Source organism: Chrysemys picta, unplaced genomic scaffold (assembly GCF_011386835.1).
Source record: "Chrysemys picta bellii isolate R12L10 unplaced genomic scaffold, ASM1138683v2 scaf843, whole genome shotgun sequence".
In the NCBI taxonomy this organism is placed as follows: domain Eukaryota; kingdom Metazoa; phylum Chordata; order Testudines; family Emydidae; genus Chrysemys; species Chrysemys picta.
The window spans coordinates 1-24,330 of NW_027053550.1; the positions used below are offsets into that span (position 1 = coordinate 1).

At 46.2% G+C, this 24,330-nt stretch overlaps 1 long non-coding RNA gene across 2 annotated transcripts; it reads left to right on the plus strand.

Moving 5' to 3' along the window:
- The first annotated feature begins 852 nt into the window (after nucleotides 1-852).
- On the plus strand, nucleotides 853-11,969 carry LOC135979433 (uncharacterized). Of its 2 annotated transcripts, XR_010596747.1 has the most exons (5): nucleotides 853-2,001; nucleotides 4,406-4,551; nucleotides 7,482-7,563; nucleotides 10,502-10,582; nucleotides 11,784-11,969. It is a non-coding gene; the product is annotated as an uncharacterized LOC135979433 (long non-coding RNA). The 2 variants fall into 2 exon arrangements; XR_010596746.1 differs by lacking the exon at nucleotides 7,482-7,563 and having other exon boundaries at nucleotides 1,348-2,001; nucleotides 11,784-11,966.
- Nucleotides 11,970-24,330: the final 12,361 nt, after the last annotated feature.

A 24,330-nucleotide genomic window follows, 5' to 3' on the forward strand; every position in this document is an offset into this window, starting at 1 on the left:
TTCTAGGGTCCGCAAATGGAAAAGAGGTTGAAAGCCATTGTCCCAGAAGGTAAAGGGTGTGTGTGTGGGGTGGGGTGGGGTGGGGGGAGTGTAAATATGAAAAATGGTGATGTTAGTTGTCATTCTAAGTTTTTGCAGGAGTGAATTTCATAGTATTGGGCCAGCTCCTGAAAAAGCCCTGTCTCCTGCATATGCTAGTTTTACTTCTGATGTGTAGACAGTTGTTCCTGAGGAACACAGCTACTGAAGTCTGAGAGAGTAAGATGGAATTTTGGGCCCATGTTCTTTATAACTTCAAAAATAAAGACAGATTTGATTCAGTGTTCTGTTGGGGAATCAGCGGAGTGAGTGAAACATAGGACTGATGTACTCAAGTGAACCTGTATTACTGAGGAGGTGTGCTGCTGTGTTCTGTAACTGTTGCAGATTTTTCAGGGCAGATGCATTCGAGTCTAAATACGTTGGATTTCGATTATTCAAGCAAGAGTTAATGATGGCCTATGTGATTGAGGCCAAATTATAATTGCAAATGATGGGATGGGATGTACATGAAGGTGGGAGAATGCATGTCTTGTAAATGGTTTTGTGAAAGTCCAGCATCAGAGCATGGGATTTTTTTGCAGCTATGTTAGGTTGTTGGTTCCAGATTTTTGTTGAATGCTTCTTAATCAGAGCCACTTGTGCTGAGTCAAGCAAGAGGGGCGGGCCTTTCAGCCATTTAAACCCCTTGAATTTCATTGGTATTTTGAACACAGGAAGCTCAGAGTTCCTGCAGCTTTGAGACATTTTTCAGACATCAGCATTGTCTAAAAATTTTGTCTCTTGACAACTGTGTATTTTAGAATGATTGATAATAGAGTGTGTGTGTGTGTGTGTGTGTGTGTGTGTGTGTGTGTGTGTGTGTGTTTCTCGATATAACAGTTGGATATTTTGGACTAGGAGGTTGTGAAACAAAAGGAAAATAACTAGAAGCAGCAACGGTTTTATTCATGTTCTTTGGGTGACTTGTTTAAATAGCTGAAAATACAGACCTGCTGTGCCAGCAAGGATTTAGGTTGTTTTCCATCCAGACCCTCCCTTTTCTTGAATTTGGCTTCTGTGCACTGGTGCCCATCTGCTAGTAGTAAGTAGAGGAATAAATGATGGCTTGCTTCCAAGAGAGTCCCACCAGAGCCATGCCATCTGTTACCCAGCAATGCAGGAGTTTGGGTGGAAGGAGTTAGTTTCTTAGAAATCACTTTTATTTTAAGTTCCCAGGTAGGACATAGTTGTATGGGGTATTCTAACTTTTCTTAACTTATTTGGAAAAAAGATGCTTAGAAAATTTTCTTTCCCGAACCCCCAGGTATTATTGAGTAATAATACTTTGCATCTAATGCTATCTTGCTAACAAGAGCAACTTCATATATTTGAATCATCCACACAGAGATGGGTGGTCTGAGAACAGGAGCTGGAACTGGAAACGTCTCCTGTGTTCTGATACTGGCAGTGAAATTGACTCCCCTCTGTGGCTTTGGGCAAGTCACTTAACTTCACTGACTCAGTTTTTGTGGGCTAGATTCTATCCTGTGTCAAGATCTGCTATGGGCAGGCAACAGAGAACTGGTTGCAGCTCCCTGGTTCCATATCCTGAGCCAGCTAAGTACTGCTGTGATCTGTGCCAGCTGGGAGATGTCCCAAAAGGATTGTCTGCCCTCTGAGGATTGCCAAGAGTGCAGTTTGTGTTCCTAACCACTGTAAGTGCTTAGAAACCAAGGCCCAACTTTCCAGAGTCTTCATGGGACTCAGAGGGGTAGTATGCCACATCACACTACTCTCAGTTTATTGACTTAATCGACTGTTTTGTAACTAATGTTTTGTTGTAGGAAATGAAGAAGGAAAAAAACCTTCTTTGCTGCCAGTCTGATGAAAAAACACAAAAAATCCATCAGCTGGAAGAAGCACTTAAAATAGCCCAACACCTTCTAACAGAGACCCGGAAGAATGCTGAAGAGATGAAAAGTGAGTGACACATTTCTACCCATTTAAATCCCGTTACAAACTATTACTTCAGTGTGGGAGATCTGTAAACTTCATTATAAATGGTGATTTGAAGCATCCCCAAGAAATAATAAGTTCCCACTGTGTGATATAGTTCAATTAACTTTCAGCTAATACACGCAATTCTCTTTCCAAACTGAGATGGAACTTCTTTATACAAATATACTAACTCATAAAATTATATGGTTTTAAAGCGATTTAAAATGAGGAATAAATATGTCCCAAACAAAACTATATGGTCAGCAAATTAAATACTACAATGTGCTCCTGTGTTTTAAAATCCCAAGCAAACAAATATACCTCAAACTATTATCCTTTAGCTTGTATATGGACTCCATCAAGCTAAAACGTGATGAAATGTTACCCGCCGAGCCCTAATTTGACTTTTCCCTACATTTGTCTATCTGGTTGGGAAAATGCATTTTTCAGACTGAGGTTTGAGAGAACAGGTAATTCTGCTAAATAGCCATTGTAAAGAAGGAGACTGCTCCCACTTATCGCTGTAGAAGTCTAACCTCACTTAATGAGATTTCAAAATTAAATTTATGGACCTAGTCCTGCTCCTATTTTAATCAGTATTTCTGCACTCTCCAATCCATGAGGCCATCCAAATAACTGCTTTGCGTTTTGATCTTATTCTTGGCAAGTGGCAGCACTTTCGGCTAGCTAAGAAAATGTAATGCCTTCTAAGCCCATTTTCTTGCTTTCGCTACCTTTTATCTGTGGTTCTTAAGGTGTCAAATGGGAGCATTCTCTCAGTTTTCTGGAGGGAATAATTATGAACAAAAAAATAAGTCAGAAGATGTTTGTGCTGTAGCTCTTCACTGCAGCCAACAATAACTTGTCCTAATTGAAACATAACTGAATGTTGGTGCCCAGAGTCCTAGACTGTCACTCTTAACCCCCGGACGGTTCTTCCTCTCTAAGAAGTCTCTGATTATCCTCTCTAGTTATACCTTTTCCCCCTTGTAAGGGTGTGGGACTCACCCCTGCGGCGCCCCCTTCTGGTCATCCAGGGACTTAGCTCATTTCTAGCCAGAGCACCCTCTGATGGTCACCATCCTGCTCGACATTAGCCCCCGTGTCCCTCCCGGACCCTGGTGTCCTCCCCTGTCAGGGTCCTGCTCACAACAGTAACCCACTCTCTGGGGATTCCCACCCAGGGGAATCCCCACCCCCTATCCTCCACCTTGCCTCAGTGGCTACTGCCAGTCACCATCTAGCCCTGTTTCACTAGGACCGACTGCAGTCTGTAATGGCCACTCATCATTGGCAGGGGACTTTGGACCTGCTGCCTTTCCCTACAACTCAGTACCACTCTGGGCCTTGGACATGGCCCTGCAGCCTGGGGAGTTGTCAGCCTGGAGCTCCCCAGCTCCTCTGGCCTTTCCCTAGCCCTGCTTCACTCCAGTACCCTTAGCTTCCCAAACAGCTAGGTCCCTCTCCCTTCAGAGCTAGAGGAAGATTGACTGACTGTTTGGCTCACAGCCCTTTTATAAGGGCCAGGTGTGGCCTGATGGGGGCGTGGCCCAGCTGTAGCTGCCTCCCCAATCAGCCCAGGCTTGCTGCTTTCCCCAGCCACAGCCCTCTGCAGGGTTGTTCCAACCCCTTCAGGGCTAGAGCAGGCAACCGCCCCACTACACTCCCCTTTGAATCACCACCCTAAATAATCCTTCTCCATCCTATGTGTTGATATAGTTCAAATATCTGTTGATTGCTATCATTTCCCTTCCCCTCTCTCTGCCCCTCTTTCTCACCAAGTTCTGGGTCTTGGAGACATTGAATTTTCCTTGTCCTGTAGGAAGGGAATGCGTAGTCTTGTTTTATATGGTAAGTTGGTGTTATTCAATAGAATTCTCTTTGCAATACAGGAAATCTCTTGTATTGTCTGTCTCTCTTAATTTTACTCGATACATCAGTCCATCAAACACCTTGATCATTTTTATATATTCTGGATTTTGAAGACAGGAAAATGGACAAATAGGGCACCAAAATTCTTTATCTAGCCATTGATACTGTTACCTGTCAACCATGAGTTTCAGAGTACAAGCCATCAGACCTCAGTGAAGATGGGCTGTAGAAACAGAGTTACAATTATGAAGCATAGAGCGATTTGACTAGCAGTATGTTCTTTCTGCAAAACTGAATTCTGGCAATGCTATACAATTTCATGGTTCGGGAATAAAGGCAGTTTTAGAACACATACGTAATTATATTCTGAAATACTAAGAAAATTTATTGCTAGGTGAAAAATTGAAAATTGTCAATATTGCCATTTTATAGTGTTACCCATAAAAGCTAATATTGCATATTTGACATTGTTTGCTTTCACAAATTAACCACTTAATTTTTTTTATTACTATAGATAAGAGTTTGTCTCAGAAAATAGAACTGGAAGCACAAGAAGCCGAGCTTCAGCATTTAAAAAACAACAATAAATTGCTCCAGGATTCAGTCCAGGAGCTACAGCTTGAAAATGGAACCCTTAAGAAGGCTTTAGAAGAAGAAAAAGTAGACTTACTAGAAACAAACATAAGTTTTTCATATAGTTTAATAAGGCATTTTATACTTAAGCTTTTAAGAGCCAAAATATTTATTTGTGTCCTTTATAATATCTAGTCTCTATTCTAATATAACATTTGCTATAACTTCTCCATTAGTAGCATGGAAATCTCATTAAATCTGTTACCTTATAAACTTCTGGCTATCAAAGATACAGGAGGTCTTTAGCGGGACACCTGAAAACATGATAAAATGTGCACGTTTTGTCTGTTCTGTGGCCCAGCTTTTCTCCTCATTTGGAACAAAGAGGTGATTCCTCTCACCCGTAGAACTGGGAGGTGGACCAGTGTTGTTGCTGAAGGCTCCAGGACTAAGCTCCATCCTTCACCTCAGGCCACCAGAAATTGTGTCCACCAGCAGAACAAGTTGGCGGTTCAGTTTCTCCCAACAACTTTGTTTTATCATGAATTTTTGTTCATTTTTCTGCTACATTGATTTCATTTCAACTTCTTGCTCCTCTTTCTCTCTCCTCAAGTAAGTTCTCTGGATCCGCAAACACAGCACTTCTCAATAACTCCCTTTGACCACTAGTGCTGTGGTAGAAAAGCCCAGCAAAATCAAGCTAAGTCCAAGTAGTTCAGTGGGCAGCTTTTTAGGGGTCTTAGAGGGTAACCTACGTCTTGCTGCTACAAGCCACCAACCCTTGCTGTGTGAGGGGATGGGGCTTTGTTGGGCCAGCGCACTAGTGCCCTGCATGCGCACATAAACACACCCATTTGAAGCCCTGACTCCATTGTGAGAAGGAGCATGAGGATTCTCAAGGAGATGAGAACTCCACATAGTCTGCTCAGGAATAACACTTGGAAACTCCATATGCTCTGGGTCCCAAAAAGACAAATGGAATTGTCCCCTTTGTAAGGAAGTAATATGTATAATTAATGAGCAGGAAGTATAAACATCAGGCTTTAAATCTTTTCTCTTGCCTTCCCATCCTTAGGATGTGTTTGCTGGGGTTTTCTCCTATATGCGGGTCTCCTGGAGTGCTCTGTATCAGACTCACTGCCCCCTCCCACCCTGGAGTATATCTGGGTGTGCAGAGACATGTGTTACTTCTGTGAAGCCCTGTCTCAGGTGGCAGGGTAATGTAAATTGTTCATCTCTGCTTTTCAACCTGGGATCCTCTTTCAACCAGGGAAGGGGGCCCAAATTTGAGGTCACAATGGAGTGGGAATTGTCCCTGTCCGTTTATCAGGTCAAGGACCCAGGCTTTACCAGGGAAAGGAGTTTGGAGTCTCCTCCCCCTCTCCATAGGCTTGCTCAGCATTGAAGGATTAAAGAGCACTTTAGACAGTGTGTGCCCAGAACAGAGGCACATAAGAATTCCATTCCTTATGTAGCTGCACCATCAGGGGATTACAGAGGCATCAAGGAGAAATCCCTTCCCATGTTCAAAATGGCTCCTGCTTTACTGAGTAAAAACCCCCAAGTGGTACTAATTCTCTTCGGAAGGGTGTAGACAGACACCCTTTCAGGCGCCTGGGGCCATCTAGCAAGCTATTCCAACAATCAGCATTTGTCTCAGTACCCCTACTTAGTTGAGAAATGCCCAGAGCAGGGTGATTAGCGTGCTACCTCACTTCTGTAAACAATTGGGGGAAGTACCCCATGTACACAACCACACAAAAAAGAAATCCCAAACCCACATGACTCTCTCAGCACTGGAAGCCAGTGTCTTGAAAAAAACCTCAATAATAATAAACTATCTAGTTTCTCATGCTTTCCTCCTTTGAGATCATCATTTCCGGTTAAAACTAGATGTTAAACTAAAATGTAAGGAAAATTTGAAAGTTTGGGGAACCTAAGTGCAGCAGTAGTCCTACCAGAGAGAGACATCGCCATGCCTCCACTTATGGTGCAAAGGAAACAATACCTTACTTGCCAGGGTCTGTACTTCAAAATTAGACCGTGTTTAAACATGTCTTTTCACTCTGCCCCTAAGATTAACCATAACTGACTGATGTGATATTAAACATAACAATGCAGTGTCTACACTGCATGTTGTAACACCATGTTAATGAACACATTAATTAATACCTTGTGAAACTTCCCACTGTAGACGTGCCCCAATTGTCTTTAAACTGCTTCTATTACCTCATTATGTCACACGCAACTTGTGAGAGCATATCAGTTCTGATGTATGCAGAATTTCCATCTAAATTATTAATTAAGTGATTCTTCTTATGACAGCACTATTTTTGCTAATAATTTAGATAGGCGTTTTTAGTTTTTAAACCTGTCCATCTAGGTGAATTTCTTCTTATCAATTCCCTCTGCATTTTCTAGCCTGCAGTCTTTTTCTACTTCCATTTGTGGTGAATGACGGACTGTAGTTCTGTGCTCTCGCTTCAGAAATAAACACATGAAAAAACACAGTGTGGAGCCTGTATTGTGGCAAGCAGGCACTGAGTTACAGTGCTCACTCCATGCCCAGCTAATGGAGCACTGTGCTTGATATTTACATTATCCTGAAGTGTGTTTTATAAGGCTGCCAGATATCCACCATCCCTTTATTTTGGCATTCCAATGCACATAGGGTGGACAAACCTGCCTGGACCACATGCTTTTCAGCTGGGTTTTGTCATTTGGTTATTTTGAATATTCTATTTAGATTATTATTTCTCTATCAAGGAAATCTACACACATGTAGCTTTCCAAGAAACATGACTTTAATGTTTCTCTGTTGGAATTAGAAGCTGCTATAATTCAATTGTATATTACTAAGTGAATCTACTATACAAATGCATATTATAACTTTTGTCTGGTTTTTTAGTTGCACTGAACTTTTAATGACAGGTGAGATGCCATTAGTGAGAGTATAATGCTTATACAGAAGAATGAAGTTTCCTATTAGCAACTACTAACAATTTTTTATTTTATAGTTGGACAATCTGAAGTCTAGAATTCAACTGAAAAAGCCAAATGGATTTGCTTGCAATGAGACGAAGACGTGGATGAAATCCTGTAAGCAGCTAGAGAAGGGAAAAAAAAAACATTGCAGAAACAAATTGCTGAACATGGTGCTCCATTAAAGGAGCAAAAGCCAAGTATGGGGTAGTTTAAGAAGGAAATGCTCTACTAGAATGTTATTATAAGGCTGCAAATCATTCATGGAAGTCACGGTTTCCGTGACCTCTGTGAATTTTGCAGTGCTGGTGCAGCTGATCCCAGGACCACCCCATCAGCTGGGGAAGCCCAGGAGCCAGCCGCACTGGCCGTTGCTCCGGCAGCACTAGGCATGGTCCCAGGTGCTGCCCTGGAGCAGGAGTCTGGGACTAGTGGCAGTGGGATCCTGGGCATCCCCCCAGCAACAGCGTCACCCTGTTCTCTCTCCCCCACTCCTCAGCAGTCTTCAGGATTGTCCCCCTTCCCAGTAGGTAAGATTTAGTCACCAGTATTTTTAGTAAAAGTCATGAACAGGTCATGGGGCCGTGACTTTTTGTTTATTGCCCGTGACCTGTCCATGACTTTTACTAAAAATACCCGAGACTAAAACATAGCCTTAATCATGATCCTGTTTCTAACCTTAATGCATTTATTTATACAATATGTTTTCAAAACATGCATTATTACGTTTGATTCAGATGAGGCGCCAGATCCTCAGCTGGTGTAAATCAGTATAGTTTCTGAAGCTCTGCCATTCACACCAGCTGAGAATTTGGCCCAAGATCTGTCTCCTCAAATTTCAGAGTCTCCTTCTATGTTATGAATATAGATTTCCAATGCCTATGTTTTGAAATCAAAAATGACCTTAGGATGAAGGGGAGGCTATTTTTTAAAGAACATTAGAGTGGTGTGTATAACTTCTTACAATGCTTTGTTTGAGACATGAGAGTGTAAAATGTTGGAGTGTTTCTGTTCTTTCCGTTGCTGGCCATCACAACAAAGAAAATTCACATTCTGGGTATAGATGGCTGATAGTTCAGCATCCACCATGGAGAAATTGACATCTTTTAGAGTTTATACATATGTCCTTCCAAACAGCTTTTGGTGTCCTTCTGGCTTGTAGACAGGGAGAGAGGAGCAACTCTTAAAGTGTTATGATTCAGACAAGTATCAGAGGGGTAGCCGTGTTAGTCTAAATCTGTAAAAAGCAACAGAGGGTCCTGTGGCACCTTTAAGACTAACAGAAGTATTGGGAGCATAAGCTTTCGTGGGTAAGAACCTCACTTCTTCAGATGCAAGTAATGGAAATTTCCAGAGGCAGGTATAAATCAGTATGGAGATAACGAGGTTAGTTCAATCAGGGAGGGTGAGGTGCTCTGCTAGCAGTTGAGGTGTGAACACCAAGGGAGGAGAAACTGCTTCTGTAGTTGGATAGCCATTCACAGTCTTTGTTTAATCTGATCTGTTGGTGTCAAATTTGCAAATGAACTGGAGCTCAGCAGTTTCTCTTTGGAGTCTGGTCCTGAAGTGTTTTTGCTGTAAGATGGCTACCTTTACACCTGCGATTGTGTGGCCAGGGAGGTTGAAGTGTTCTCCTATAGATTTTTGTATATTGCCATTCCTGATGGCTGATTTGTGTCCATTTATCCTCTTGCGTAGTGACTGTCCAGTTTGGCCAATGTACATAGCAGAGGGGCACTGCTGGCACATGATGGCATATATAACATTGGTGGACGTGCAGGTGAATGAGCCGGTGATGTTGTAGCTGATCTGGTTAGGTCCTGTGATGGTGTTGCTGGTGTAGATATGTGGGCAGAGTTGGCATCGAGGTTTGTTGCATGGCTTGGTTCCTGAGTTAGAATTGTTATGGTGCAGTGCGTGGTTGCTGGTGAGAATATGCTTAAGGTTGGCTGGTTGTCTGTGGGCGAGGACTGGCCTGCCTCCCAAGGTCTGTGAAAGTGAGGGATCATTGTCCAGGATGGATTGTAGATCACTGATGATCACTTCAACCTCCCTGGCCACACAATCGCAGGTGTAAAGGTAGCCATCTTACAGCAAAAAAACTTCAGGACCAGACTCCAAAGAGAAACTGCTGAGCTCCAGTTCATTTGCAAATTTGACACCAACAGATCAGGATTAAACAAAGACTGTGAATGGCTATCCAACTACAGAAGCAGTTTCTCCTCCCTTGGTGTTCACACCTCAACTGCTAGCAGAGCACCTCACCCTCCCTGATTGAACTAACCTCGTTATCTCCATACTGATTTATACCTGCCTCTGGAAATTTCCATTACTTGCATCTGAAGAAACATGCTTCAGACAGTTCCTCCATTTTCTAACTATCATCAGCCTGGTACTAGTTGCAGCTTTCTGGGACCAGGAAATGCTGGAGTTTATTAACTTTAACAAATGTTTTTTAAGACACATACATTGGGGTTTTATTGATCACAAGCTTCAGTCATTTCAAGAGTTCTCAGGGGCTAAGTATAGAGCTAATAGGACAACAGTTTAAAGTGGTCACCACAGTGTGTAAAATATACTACAACTTGTCTGCCATTAGCTAGGGTAAGTTAGGCTAGCAAATATTCATGAGTGTCCAATAAGCAGAATCACTAGCGGTATAAAAAGAGATCTATATTTCTGAGACGAGCTATATTCAATTATATACCCAAAAATTGTTAAAATAATGGTAAGGTGGTAATGTTAAGCACTTAAAAGTTAGGAAATGCCAGAATTAATGTTGCCCATGCATTGTGTGTCCAGGGTCAGATTCCAACGAATCGGGGTACCTGGCACCCTGACAGTAAATATGGTATCAATAGAGATCTCTTCTGTAAAGTAACCTTTACATGATGTCTGGTTTGTTTTATTTGGTATAGTTTACTGTGGTTGCACAAGCACACATCTTATGTACTTAACTAACAAATGAATGATTGAGATCATTGCATTCTAAACTCATCTTTCCAGAGTCTCCTTAAAGTTATTTGTACAGGTAATGACTCTTTCCTTTGGTCAGGTGCTGATGAGGTTGCCATCTCCCTACATGAGAATGAGCCAGAGTATGAGCTAGACGGACTCCCAGAGGTGGTGAAAAAAGGTAATTGTTACTTCTTTAGAGGAGAAGAGACCACATTGGTGGGGAGTGTGTGCGCGCACGCTTATCTAGAGAATCGTGTTGTCATATGTGTGACTTGGAAGCATTGTAAAAACTTGGACATCATCGGCCAGATTCAGCCCTCGTATAGGTTGCATAAGTCCATTTAACTCAACTGCTTGTCAGAGCTGAGTTTAGCCGCATGTGCTTTAAAAAAAAGCCCTAGTATACAATTGAGGCTATAGGGGGCTAGTATATTTTGTTGTAGATGTATGTAATTTCTAGTGGTTTTGCTTTTTGGTCTGTGTGATGTCTTCCCATCTGTACAATTTTGTAGTATTTGATGACAAAAGCAAAACAGCCAAAAATTCTGAAATCCAGAATCCTAATATCAGGTTGTAGTTTTGAAAATCAGTCTAGATACATGTTGTTGACTTTGGGACTCCTCCAAAAACTTTGCAAAAGACCTCTGGCAAAAAGAGAGGGATTCTAGGCCCAGCCATTCCCAGTATAAAACACCTTTTTCTTCTGGTTGAGAGGAAGGGGGGAAATTTTTGCTGAAACATTTTTAACTGAATGTTTTTTCATTGAAATGTGCTGCATTGTCAAAGCCGAAATGTTTCACGGAGATGTATTGATTCAGACAAAGTTTTTGCTGGGAAGGTTTCTGAGGTGCAAAGTGGACTCTTGGAAGGAGGAAGGCCCCCAAATTGAAAACCTGATGTTTTTGATTCAATTTCATTTTGTGAAAGCATTTGAAAGGCTTATGTTTTCATTCCAATCTAGAATAAAAACAAATTTTGAAACCTCGAAAGGTGTCGCAAAACAGAATTGTCGCCCTCCGGCCAGCTCCACCTAGAACAGTAGAAGAGACATCATTTTCAGATGGAAATGATTTTCCAGTTAATGGTGTTCCTTTAAAGGAAAAAGAGAACATTTTCTTGGGGAAAACGCTTTTGGCCATTTTAGTAAAGCTGCTGTTGCACAGATCCACACCCTTGCCTGAGTTCACCTATAAAATTCTAGGAACGCAAGATAGTCCTAATAATTCCCCCATTATATTTTATTCAGTGAGTAAATGCCATTTTACTGTCTTAAATTATTACCAGTTGTCATCACCATCTTGAAATGAGCAAGATCAGATTGATTAGAACAATAAAGTAATTTAAGCAACCTTGGTTAATAGAAGCTGTTTATTTTTTAGGGTTTCCTGCTATTCCTATTGTGAAAACCGACCCTTACATTTTGTGCAGAACAACTTTTCACCTAAGGACCAGTCCCCGTCTTGCTGCCCAAAGCCAAAAATTGTCACCAGGTTCCCAACTTTTACGAAAAGGCAGGTCAGATAATCTTGGGGAGATCTGTAAACCGACAGCTGGTGGTAGCAAATCACAAAAGGTAACTGATCTTAAAAATGTATCTGAATGTGCAGGGCATGGGCAATCCACATCATGTATTTATCTCTCCAAGTGAGTTTGAAGATATGCCGTGTTATTCACACCTCCTTTCTATTTGCCATGAATATAGTGAAGACAAGGTCATCAATGTAAATACAATCAATAAAGCGTGGCATATAACAAAGATCTGGGCATAATGGTAAACTTAAAATTGTTGGTGTGATCAAATCTGTGATCTCATGCCAAGTGCTCATTAACTTGGTAAATAGAAATGAGGTAAATCTTCCCACTTTAATGCTCATCACAAATATTTGATTATTTCTTGAAAGACCTGGCTGCCTAGAGCAGGGGGTGCGTGTGTGCGTGCATAGATGGATTACACACAAAAGCACTCAAAAGTTCGGATATGCTGGAATGAAGGCTCCTTGTCCCAATCTCTCTGTTCAGCCAGCCCCAGTTCTCTTCTCCTCCTCCTCTTAGCTCTGTGTCTTCTCTCAGTGTCTCCTACACATTCCTTTCCCCGTACCCCCGCCTTCTCTCATAGTCTTCTAGCCCTAGCCTCGCCTACTGGCTCCCTGTCCTTGGCCCCCTCTCCTCACCCCCGTTCCAGTCCCAATCTTGGCATACTCCTTGTCCCAGTCTGCCCTCCCACCCTCCCACCCCCATTTGCCTTTTGTCCCATCTGCATTTGAGTCCAGTATCTTCCTCCACCACCGTGCATGTGCACCAGCTTGGAGGGGTCATTGGGAGTACAGGAAAGAAAGGTTCCTGTCTCAGTTCTGGTGCTTGGCCCAAAGCAGCTGGGAAGAACCGTTGCAGGGAAACTCTGGCGTTGACCCCTGTAGGCCTGGGTTGGAGCATATCAGTTGCTCTGTGAGGATGGCTCAGTGCTGTGTTTTCATATCCAGGAGCTGTGGGGGAAATGGCAGATGTGCAGTCACTCTGTGGGGAATAGCTCATGCGCAGTTTGGTTAGCACTAAGAGCTGTGCGAGATCCAAGTATACGCAGCGAGGATGAAATCTTCAGGGATTTTAGCTGCTAAAAATATAAGAATTCTCTCTGCTGAGCGTCTGTGAACTGTGATTTTTTTTCAAAGGCTTCTAATTTGGCCAAATTTGGGCAAGTTTTCCTGGGGATGGCAAAAAGCACATTCTCTGACACAAAGGCCACTCCCTGCCAAATGACAAGTCCCTGCTCCAACACATGGAGCTTTTCAAAGAAAAGTTGCCAGAATATTTTAATATGAGAAAAATGTAGATTTCCCTAGCCTTGCTCTTGGGAATAGCTTAACCATTTTGGCTGAAATTCTGCCTCTGTCCCCCACCCCCGATGAAAAAGAGCATGAGGCAGACATACAGCATGGAAAATTTCAGCCCAAGCAATTAAAGTTTGTAAAGTTATAAGCAGCAGATAACAGGGTCTTGTAATGGGAGGAGACAGGTAACCTTAATAATAAATGATCCTACTAGCTTTGCCAGTAATATATGTTGGTAACAATTTTGTTTTTGCTGTTGCATTGCTGTGAACAACACATAAAATCATTCTTTAAGTAACAATCTCTACAAAAACAATCATGCTTCAACAAATTGTTTGAAGAGATATTCTGTTCCCAGAGTTTTCATTTTTTAGGGCCAGACCCTGAAGTCGTTTCTCAGTCCTTATGCAAACTTGATCTGATTTTTTTCCTTTGCTTTTAATTATTGAGGACACTGGAATGAAAATTGATCTCATTCTTTAGAGGTTCTGGTACTGAACTTTGTCTTAATGCTTGTATTGTGATAACCTCAACCAGACCCTGGTAACTGCATGTCCACAATCGGAGATTTTGCCCATTGCTAGAAAAACACTGTTAGAGTGACGGAACAATTAGAGAGGTGGCACACTATCTCCACAACTCTTAGGTCTAAAAAGGAATGCTTCCACAGTGTCTGCTTTCAGTGGTAAAAATCATTTATTTTTAGACTTAGCCGTATATTTCTCAAGCTACTATTACAATTACGGAACTGTAAGGACTGTCTTCCCTTTTTCCACTTGACATCAACATTTTTACAGCTTTTATTTTGATAAATATCGGCGCTAGAAGGATAAGCCCTGATGCTCATCTCTCACACAGGACCCACATCAGTGTAAGTGGGATGAGAATTGAGACCAATTACCTACACTATCAGAAGCTGTGGCATTTGGGATTTCAATTGTCGTGAAGCACACATTTATAACTACTTAAGTTTTAACTAATTAATGCTAAAATCATGTCAGCATTTGGTGGGAAGTGCAGGGGAGACAAGGATGATTGTAATAGCAGTGGGGACTGGAATTTGAGATAACTCCAAAGGTATAAATATTGTGAAATTTTTTAACAGTTTTACAAAGCTAGTGTTGAACAGCAGAACATCTGGACAAGATATCCTCTGCAGGCCAGTGTAAATGCTTCAGGAGAAAACAACTTTTTCAAGTGTTATTCTATTTACAGAATAAACTATAGGACATTTACAAATTCATTATGAAATATCAGTAATTAAACTTAAATTACATATCTCAAAATACAGTTCTGCAGATTAGTGATTGAGCAAGAATAGACTAGACAAGGAATTACTGTGTACTACTCCTTAGCTTTGCCTATACCTTGTTATATTATGTGACTTGCGATTTGTAAAACTTGAACGTGGTGAGGAGTAGGTAGTTGCTGTAAAGCATTCTGCACAGCACTGTTGTATTTTCAAAGTGATCAATATAAACACTGAAGATTCTTGCATTTAGCGGGTGTCTGCTAATTCATGGTATTTGGTTACTTGGAATGCGTCTCTCACTTTCTGCTGGTACTTAACAAGACTATTTTTTGTTGTGTTGCAGGTAGATGATACTCAACAGTGCGAAGCAGAAACAGCTATTGAACCCATGGAATCTAGTTCAAGATCTCTTTGCATGAATGAACAACCCACAAAAATTGTTGCTCAGACCTCTAGGGAGAATATTAACACTCACAAAGGCAGATGTTCCTTGAGCACACAAACATCACCTGAGCAAAATGAAGAAGGCCAAAACTGTATAATACTGTAAACCTGAGTAGTATAAGGGCCCTACCGTCAATAAAACCCTAACCCTGCCTCTTGACCCCTTTACCCTGCCCCTTGACCCCTTAAACCTCACCCACCTGTCACAGGAAGTCCCGCCCCAGGGGGTGTTAGTTCCGGGGTCAAGACGTCCACATGACCGGCAGCAAGGTGTGTCATGTGACCCTCCGCCTACGAACTCCTCCTCGGTATTGGTTTTACCCCGATAGGACCACCCTGAGAGGAGATTTGACCAGTCAGGGTGAGTCCTAGGGCGCGGTGACCTGTCCGGATGTGGGTCGTGTGACCCCTCTAAGAACTCCTCCCAACACCCTCTGCCAGTCAGAGTGCAGCACCATTACCCCATATGTCCCAGCTCCGGGCAGAGGAGGCCATCTCTTACCAAGGACACGTGTTTTAGAAATTGTGGAAAGGCTGCTGAGCGGAAACATGGACTCCTTTCCCACCGCTGTGAGAACTTCAGACTTTGTTTTAGCCCCAAGCACCTTTGGACTTGTGTGGAGAAAGCGCTACATCCGTGACAGTCCCGAGGAGGACCCTTTGACTCAACCGTTGATGGATACGTTGGAATCCGACCCCGAAACCCTTGTGAGGCACCCCGATGAGTGTGACGGCCTCTCATTGTTCAACCCTCTAGAGGTGGAAGGCGATCATAGCTTAGGGGAGTCACCAGCTAACAAGCTGAACAGAAAAGACGTCGCTCAGGTAAATGAATGATTAAGAAGCGACGGTCGAGGATGGGGTATAATGGGGCTAGGAACCAGGGATTGCGTAAATTAACAAGCAGCAGTGGGGTGCTTACACTGTTGCTTTTCTGAAAATCTCTCAACAGCTCGACGATGCTGTGACGGTACCTCCCATAAGGCTTTAATTTGTTAATTTACGCAATCCCTGGTTCCTAGCCCCATTACACTCCATCCTCGACCCAGGGCCGGCTCCATGCACCAGGCGACCAAGCACGTGCTTGGGGCGGCACCTTACAGCGAGGCGGCGCTAGGATTTTTATTTATTTATTTATTTTGGTTCAGCGGCGGGGCGCTCGGGGGGCTTGGCATGGCGCTCAGAGGGGGAGCAGGGTCTTGGCATGGCGTGTCGCTGGTAGAGGTGCGGGGGCTTCAGGCGGCGCGGCGCTTGGAGGGGGCGGGGCTTCGGGTGGCGCGGTGCCGAGGGCGCGGGGGCTTGCGCGGCGCACGGGGGGTGGGGCTTCGGGCAGCACAGCGCTCGGAGGGGGGGCAGGGGCTTGGCACGGCACTCGGAAGGGGCAGGGCTTCGGGCGGCATAGCGCTGGGGGAGCGGGGGCTTGCGCGGCTCTCCGGGGGTGGGGCTTTGGGCAGCATGACGTTCGGAGGGGCGAGGGCTTGGCGCGTCGGTCGGAGGGGGGGCAGGGTCTTGGCACGGCACGTCGCTGGGAGTGGGGGCGCGGCACTTGGAGAGGGCGGGGCTTCGGGCGGTGCGGCGCTGGGGGGCCAGGGGCTTGCTCGGGGGGTGGGGCTTCGGGCAGCGTGGTGCTGGGGGTGTGGGGATTTCAGCGGCGCTGGTCGGGGCGGGTTCAGCTGTGCGTCACTCACGGGGCGGGGTACGGCGGGGCGGCGCTCTTCTTTTTTGCCTGGGGCGGCAAAAAAGTTAGAGCCGGCCCTGCCTCGACCTTCGCTTCTTAATCATTCATTTACCTGAGCAACGTCTTTTCCGTTCACCTTGCCCGCCGGTGACTCCTCCAAGCCATGATCACCTTCCACCTCTAGGGGGTTGAACAATGAGAGGCCGTCACACTCATCGGGGTGCCTCACAAGGGTTTTGGGGTTGGATTCCAACGTATCCATCAACGGTTGAGTCAAAAGGTCCTCCTTGGAACTGTCACTGATGTAGCGCTTTCTCCACACACGTCCAAAGGTGCTCAGGTCTAAAACAAAGTCCGAAGTTCTCACGGGGGTGGTAAAGGAGTCCACCTTTCTTCTCAGCAGCCTTTCCACAATTTCTAAAACACGTGTCCTTGGTAAGAGACGGCCTCTTCTGCCCGTAGCTGGGACTTCTGGGGTAATGGTGCTGCACTCTGACTGGCAGAGGGTATTGGGAGGAGTTCTTAGAGGGGTAACACGACCCACTTCCGAACAGGTCACCCCGCCCTAGGACTCACCCTGACTGGTCAAATCTCCTCTCTGGGAGGTCCTATCAGGGCAAAACCCATGGTGATTGGTAGAGGGAAGTGGGAGGAGTTCTTACAGGGGTCACAGAAGGCACCTTGCTTATAATCATGTGGCTGCTTTGACCCCGGAAGTAATACCCTCTGGGGCGGGACTTCCTTTGACAGGTGGGCGGGGTTTGATGGGTCAAGGGGTGGGGCTTAATGGGTCAAGGGACAGGGTTAGGGTTGGATTGACTTTAGGACACTTATGTTACTAGCCTGCATGTAGTGACTCGGGGTGGCTCCCCTCCTGCCCAGCAGAGGGAGAGCCCTTACAGACACCCAAGTGGGCGGAGTCACCGACGCCTGTTCCCGCTCCCCAGAAGTCAAGGGGCGGTACAGGAAGTGTAAAAGCTGGCCGCCAGAGCTCAGTGAGGCCTAGCCACCGCAGGGAGCAGACGTGCGGCCGGGAGACCTCCGAGGCCCGAGGCTGTTGCCCTAACTAGCTTGAGCTACCCCGAGCCCACTACGAGGAGGAGCCGCTGGAGCCCGTCCGCTCCCGTCATTGGGAGGAGCAGTCAGACCTGCCCCACGCCAACTACGAAGGCGAGGAGCCCCCAGAGCCCCTCCACCCCTGCTGTTACCCGGAGGAGCCGCCGGAGCCTCAGTGGCCGGATTTCCCCGAGGAGCTGCCAGACCTGCCCCCAAGTCCCGAACCAGAGGAACCGATGTGGCTGGACTGGCCCGAGCCCGGCGTGTTTCGGGCAGGATACCCCACTGACCAGCAGAGGTGATAGCCGCTGCTAGGGCCCCGGGCTGGAACGCAGTGGAGTGGGTGGGCCTGCGTCCCCCCCTGCAGGAGGTGTAGGAGCCTGCGCTTACCCCAACTGGGATATTGTTTGCTCAGCCCCTGCACCAAAGGGCCTGAGCTGTGACTGTTTGTGCCCCGCCCTGATCCAGGGCCTGGGCCCTACCTGAACTTGCTGCTTGTTTGCTCAGCCCCTGCACCAGAGAGCCTGAGCTGTGACTGTTTGTGCCCCGCCCTGATCCGGGGCCTGGGCCTCCCAACTGGCTGTTATATTGTTACTCAGTCCCTGCACCAAAGGGCCTGAGCTTCCTAACTCTATACGGTTGCTCAGCCCCTGCACCAGAGGGCCTGAGCCCTGAACTAACTGGTTGTTTGTTCCACCAGTAGTGAGTCGGTGTGGCTCCCCTCCTGCCCAGGAGGGTCGAGCCCCGGCACGAAACTTCTACACTGCAGTTATATCACTTCAGATCAAGATAACCTTTGGAAGATAAATAGTTTTCATGACTAGGAATGAAAACTATATGCTCACTATTTTTTGTCAAAATAATTTGTATAATACTTTGAACACTAAATCATTTTTACAGGTCTTGTTGTTAAACATTTCCTGAGAACTATGTCAGGAAAGCTATCTTGAAAGAATGGTCATATCCATTTTTATTTCACAACATGTTGGTAATATAGCTGATCGCTGTACAATGTTCTGTAAATAATTCTGTAGAAACTTGTTTGAGATAAAATTTAATAGAAATGCAGTTAAATACCAAACCACATATTACATTAGCAGTATTCCTTCTGTATATAGATGTTTCATTAAATTTCCAAAACACATTTCTGAGACTATTCATTACTAGAAGTTCACCTTGATCACCTTGATCGATTGGTCCTTCAGCCCTCGTCTCGATTGCACCAATCACAACACGTCTTCCATTCTTCTTGTATCATGGCCTTCCTTCTCCATGTGCGGCCATGTCTTTTCATGGTAACATCTTCCCATCTCTTTGGAGTTTGGCCGAGTGCAGCTGCTAGTCCATCGATTGTCAGTGAGCCTCACTATATGCCCGCCTATCGCATTTTACTATGCCTGCTCTCAACAACGACGTTCAGCACTCCACTCTGCTGTCTGATCTCTTCATTGGGGACTCGGTCGTGGATTGAAATTCCCAGAATTCTTCTTTCCATCACACTCTCCATGACAACAGTTGCTGCTCCTCTGTCAGCACCCATGTTTCACTACCATACAACATTGCAGTACAGTAATTCCTCGCTTAACGTTGTAGTTATGTTCCTGAAAAATATGACTTTACGCGAAACATTGGAAAGCAAAACCAATTTCCCCATAAGAATTAATATAAATGGGTGGGGTTAGGTTCCAGGGAAATTTTTTTCACCAGAGGAAAAACTATACACACACACACCATATTTTAAACAAACACTTTAATACTGTACACAGCGATGACGATTGTGAAGCTTGGTTGAGGGGGTGGAAGCGAGTGAGATATTTCCCCAGGGAATGCCTTACTGCTAAATGATGAACTAGCTTTTGGCTGAGCCTTCAAGGGTTAAAATGTTGTTAATGTAGCCTCACACTCTACAAGGCAGCACCAATGGGGGGAGACAGCATGGCAAACAGAGACACACACCCTGTATGTGGGAGAGGGAGAGAGATATGCACATTGCCCCTTTAAGTATGCTGACCCCACTCGTAAGTACATTGTCTTTTTAAGTCTATCGGGAGTTGAGACAGCAGCTGCTGCCCCAAGCTCTCTCTGTCTCTCTCCATCAGTGTCCCCACCCTGCTCTATATGGAGAAGGGGTAAGTGGGGTGCAGGAGCAGGGGAGAGGGGGAAACCCTGACATTAGCCCCCCGCCCCTTGCACAGCAAGCAGGAGGCTCCCAAGAGCAGCTCCAAGGCAGAGGGCAGGAGCAGCACATGGCAGTGGGCGGAGGGACATCTGAACTGCCCGCAATTGATAGCTGGCTGGGCAGCTGCTGCACAGGGAACCTAGGGGAGTGGGGAGCTGAAAGGGGGGGCTGCTGGTCCACCCAGATTCTAAGCCCTCAGCAGCTAGCTGCAACAGGCTGCTCTTCCTGCAAGCAGTGGACAAAGCAGGCGGCTGCCAAACGATGTTATAAGGTGTCCTAAGTTTCATCCCCACTCTGGACTTTAGAGTACAGAGATGGGGGCCTGCATGTGAACCTCTAAACTGAATTACCAGCTTAGATCTGGTTTTGCTGCCACCACTCCCAAGTGCTAACTCCCTTCCTGGGTACCTGTAGTGAGTCGGTGTGGCTCCCCTCCTGCCCAGAAGAGGGAGCCCACGTGCAGGCACCAGAGTGGGTGGGACCACCACCGCCTGTCCCCGCCCCCCGGAAGTCAAGGGGCGGGACAGGAAGTATAAAGGCCGGCCGCCAGAGCTCAGTCGGCGGCCAACCACCGCAGGGAGCAGACGTGTGGCTGGGAGCTCCCGGCCAGGAGACCGCCGAAGACCGTGGCCTGGACCCTAGCTGGCCCGAGCTACCCCGGGCACGCTACGAGGAGGAGCCATCGGAGCCCGTCCGCTCCCGTCACTGGGAGAATCCCTGGGAACCCCACCCCACCAACCCTGAGGGTGAGACTGTACCCGAACCCCTCCGCCCCTGCTGCTACCCAGAGGAGCCGCCTGAGGACCGTTGGCCTGACTTCCCGGCAGAGCTACCGGACCTGCCACCGAGCCCTGGCAGAGAGGAGCCCATGCAGATGGACTGGCCCGAGCCCGGCGCGACGAACGAGGTAGGCTTTGAGGGGGATCGTGGAAGTAGCCCGGGGGTAGCCGACCCCGGTCCAGCTGCAACCGAGTGTGAGCCTATGTCAGTGTGTTGCGGTCTGGATACCCCACTGACCAGCAGCGGCAGTAACCGCTGCTAGGGCCCCAGGCTGGAACGCAGTGGAGTGGGTGGGCCTGCGTTCCCCCCTGCCACCCCTGCTCACGGGTGGCAGGTTTCCCCCTCACCCAACGCTCGGCTACAGAAAGCCTAGGCGTGCCTGACCTGGGCTTCTGAACTATTTGCTCGCTCAGCCCCCTGCAAACAAGGGCCTGAGCTTAACTGTGTTTGCCCCGCCCTGATCCAGGGCCTGGGCTTCTGAACTGCCTGCTCGCTCAGCCCCTGCAGTCAAGGGCCTGAGCTTAACTGTGTTTGCCCCGCCCTGATCCAGGGCCTGGGCTCTGAACTGTTGGCTCGCGCGGCCCCTGCAGTCAAGGGCCTGAGCTTTAACTGTGGTCGCGCCGGTCCTGCACCAAAGAGCCGGAGCTTCAAGACTAACTGACTTCTTGTTCCCACAGTAGCGAGTCGGTGTGGCTCCCCTCCTGCCCGGAAGGGTCGAGCCCCGGCTAGGACCTATTACAGTACCCTTGAGAGACTTCTTCACCAATTCCCTGGTGAACACCGATCCAAACCCTTGGATCTTAAAACAAGGAAAAATCAAGCAGGTTCTTAAAAAGAAGGCTTTTACTTAAAGAAAAGAAAGGTAAAAGAAAACCCTCTGGGAGAGATTAGCATACCAGCTACTCTCACAGACAACAGCTTCAAATCACAGAGGATGTTCCCCTGGGCAAAAACTTAGTTACACAAAAAATACCCAATTTGATTATTCCCTAATGCCCAAGACAAGTTACAAAGAAAATAAACATAAACCTATTTATTTCCTTCACTAATACTCACTACTTGATAAGAGGCTGAATTCTGGAGCTTGCCCACTCCGGTCAAAACTTAAACTGAAACTAAACAAAGGAAACTTCCCTCCTTCCTTTTGAAACATCTTATCCCCCCATTGGTTCCTCTGGTCAGGTGTTAGCTAGACTAGGTGAACTTCTTAACCCTTTATAGGTAAAAGAGGCATTAACCCTTAACTATCTGTTATGACATAAGGCAGCATTGTGTAAGGGGACCGTTGCCCCTTACTAACATTCAGTGGGGGTGTTTTGGTTGGCTAGCTCCCAGCACTAAAAGGGGAGGGGTCGATGGGAAATCAGGACCCTGAGACTGACAGTCCCCAGGAACAATGGCGAGAGGCCAATGCTCAGGTCAGCCTGATTGACAGGGCAGGCAGGCTAATCAGCATGACAGGAGGCCAGGGTGGGTCCCGTCCTCCGTGTGAGTTGGAATTGCCTGGGTCAGACTGAGTGGGGCCGAGCTAAGGAGAAAGCAGGGGCCCAAGCTGAGCTGGAGAGCAGAACTGTGCCAGACCCAGAGGGGCCAGAGGCGCAGCCAGAGACGCAGCCCAGGGAGAGCAGATCCTGTGCTGGGAGCAGAGCTGCAGCCACAGAGCCAGGTGTGGTGAGCAACTGGGACCAGCCAAAGGGGGACCTCGGGCAAAGGGCCCAGCACAGAAAGACACCCCTAGCCAAGGGCCCTTGCAGGCCAGACCGGGCGGGGGACCTTAACCTGACGGGGGGCTGACGCTGGAAAGAAGGGTCCCACCACTCAAAGCCCGGAGGTGTGTGGCCACCACCATTGCAAGTGTCCAACCCGCAGCATACCTGCAGCACAGCCAGGGCCTGAGAAGGAAATCTGGGACCTACAAGGAACAGACTGCGAAGTGCCCTGATGTCCAGAGACACTGTTTGTGATGTTCCCTGCCACAGAGCAGGGTGATGTGTTTTCCTTTAACCTTTCCCATTTTTCCTTGTTCTTTTCTTTAGATTAATTGTTAATTAAACAACTTGTATTTGCTTTAAATTGTATGGAATAATCAGTGGGTCAGGGAGGTGCCCAGTGCAGAGAGGGTACCCCAGAGTGGGGACACCCTAACCCCTGTCCTAGGTGACCACAGCCGGGTTGGGGGTTGAGCCCCCCAGGAATCCTGGGCACAGCAATCCTGGGCCCAGCCTTGTTAGGGTTATGAGGACTCTGCCAGACAGGAGAGTGGAAGGGGAGCCCTCAAGGGCAGGGAGGCCTCTGGGTAAAGGGAGTGGGAGCGAGGACTCAGATCCTTTCGCTAGCCCACTTCACCGGGGTAGTGCAGAAGCCAGGAAAGTTCCCCACAATAGCGGGACCATTCCCCCACTAACAATTGCACAACTTTAAACGAGCGTGTTCTGTAATTAATGAGCAACATAACAATGAAACACCGTTAACAGGGATGACTTTAAATGAGGAGTTACTGTACTGTTTAGCTGAAGAGGCTGGCACGTGTTGCCTTGTTGATTTTTCCTTGGAGGACATCCTTGATAGAACTGAATGCACACCAATGTGCGTTCTTTCTTTGCGAGAGTTCAGCTTCCTGATCGTGGCGCATGTTAATTCCTTGGCCCAAATAGATATATTGCTCAACTTCTATTTGTTCTCCCTTCATTGTTATTTGGGCTTTTGGCAAGGTATCATATCGTATACATTTTGTTTTGGAGCGGTTAATTTTCAATCTGACTTGGCTGCTTTTTGTGTTGAGTTCTCGCAGCATTTTCTGTAGTTTTGCTAGCATTTTTGGCAATCAACACAATATAGCCCATGAATCCAAGATGGTAAAACTGCTCTCTGTTGATGTTGATTCCACCCTTCCAATTCATCTGCCTCATTACTATTTTGAGGCAGGCTGTGAAGAGTTTCGGTGAAACCATGTCGCCTTGTTTCACACTGTTCTTAACTGGGATGGGGAGTATCAAATAAGATTGTATCAGTTGTGCCGTCAATTTGCTTCCTTTAATAGTTTGATATCGTTTGTGTCGATGCCCTGCTCTGCAAGAGAATTCAACACTGTATTGATCTCTATGCTGTCCAACGCTTTTTCATAGTCGACAAAGGCAATACATAAAGGGAATATAGTGAAAATATGGTCCATGTGCTGAAATTCCTCCGAAAACCTGCCTGTTCTCTGGGCTGTTGCTCGTCCAGACTCTGTGAGAGTCGGTTTGTTATTATTTTGGTGAACCGCTTGTAGACATGTGAGAGCAGGCATATTGGACAAAAGTTCTTTAGATCTTCACGATCACTTCTTGCACAGCAGAATGGTGTTGGACTCCTTCCAGTTACTTGGAAAGGCAGAAGATACCATCTAACGGCTAAACCTCTGAGCAAGGGTTTCCCAGAGGTCTTGGCCTCCAGCTCTTATCATTTCAACTTCTCAGTCCATCTTTACCTGAGGCTATTAATAGAATGTACTGTAAATATAACAAAGTTTAATGGACAAAGGATGACATACAAGTGGATGATTAAGTCCACAGTAGAATGTCTACAAGCCTAGCTGCATTTCAGTAAAAATGGGAATTCCACTTTGTTCATCATAATGCATTTGAGTTTGGGATAAATCATTCCAAATAAACTCTACATTAAAAAAATGTATTCATCACTTCAAAAGGCCTCAGTGGGCTCAATCTAG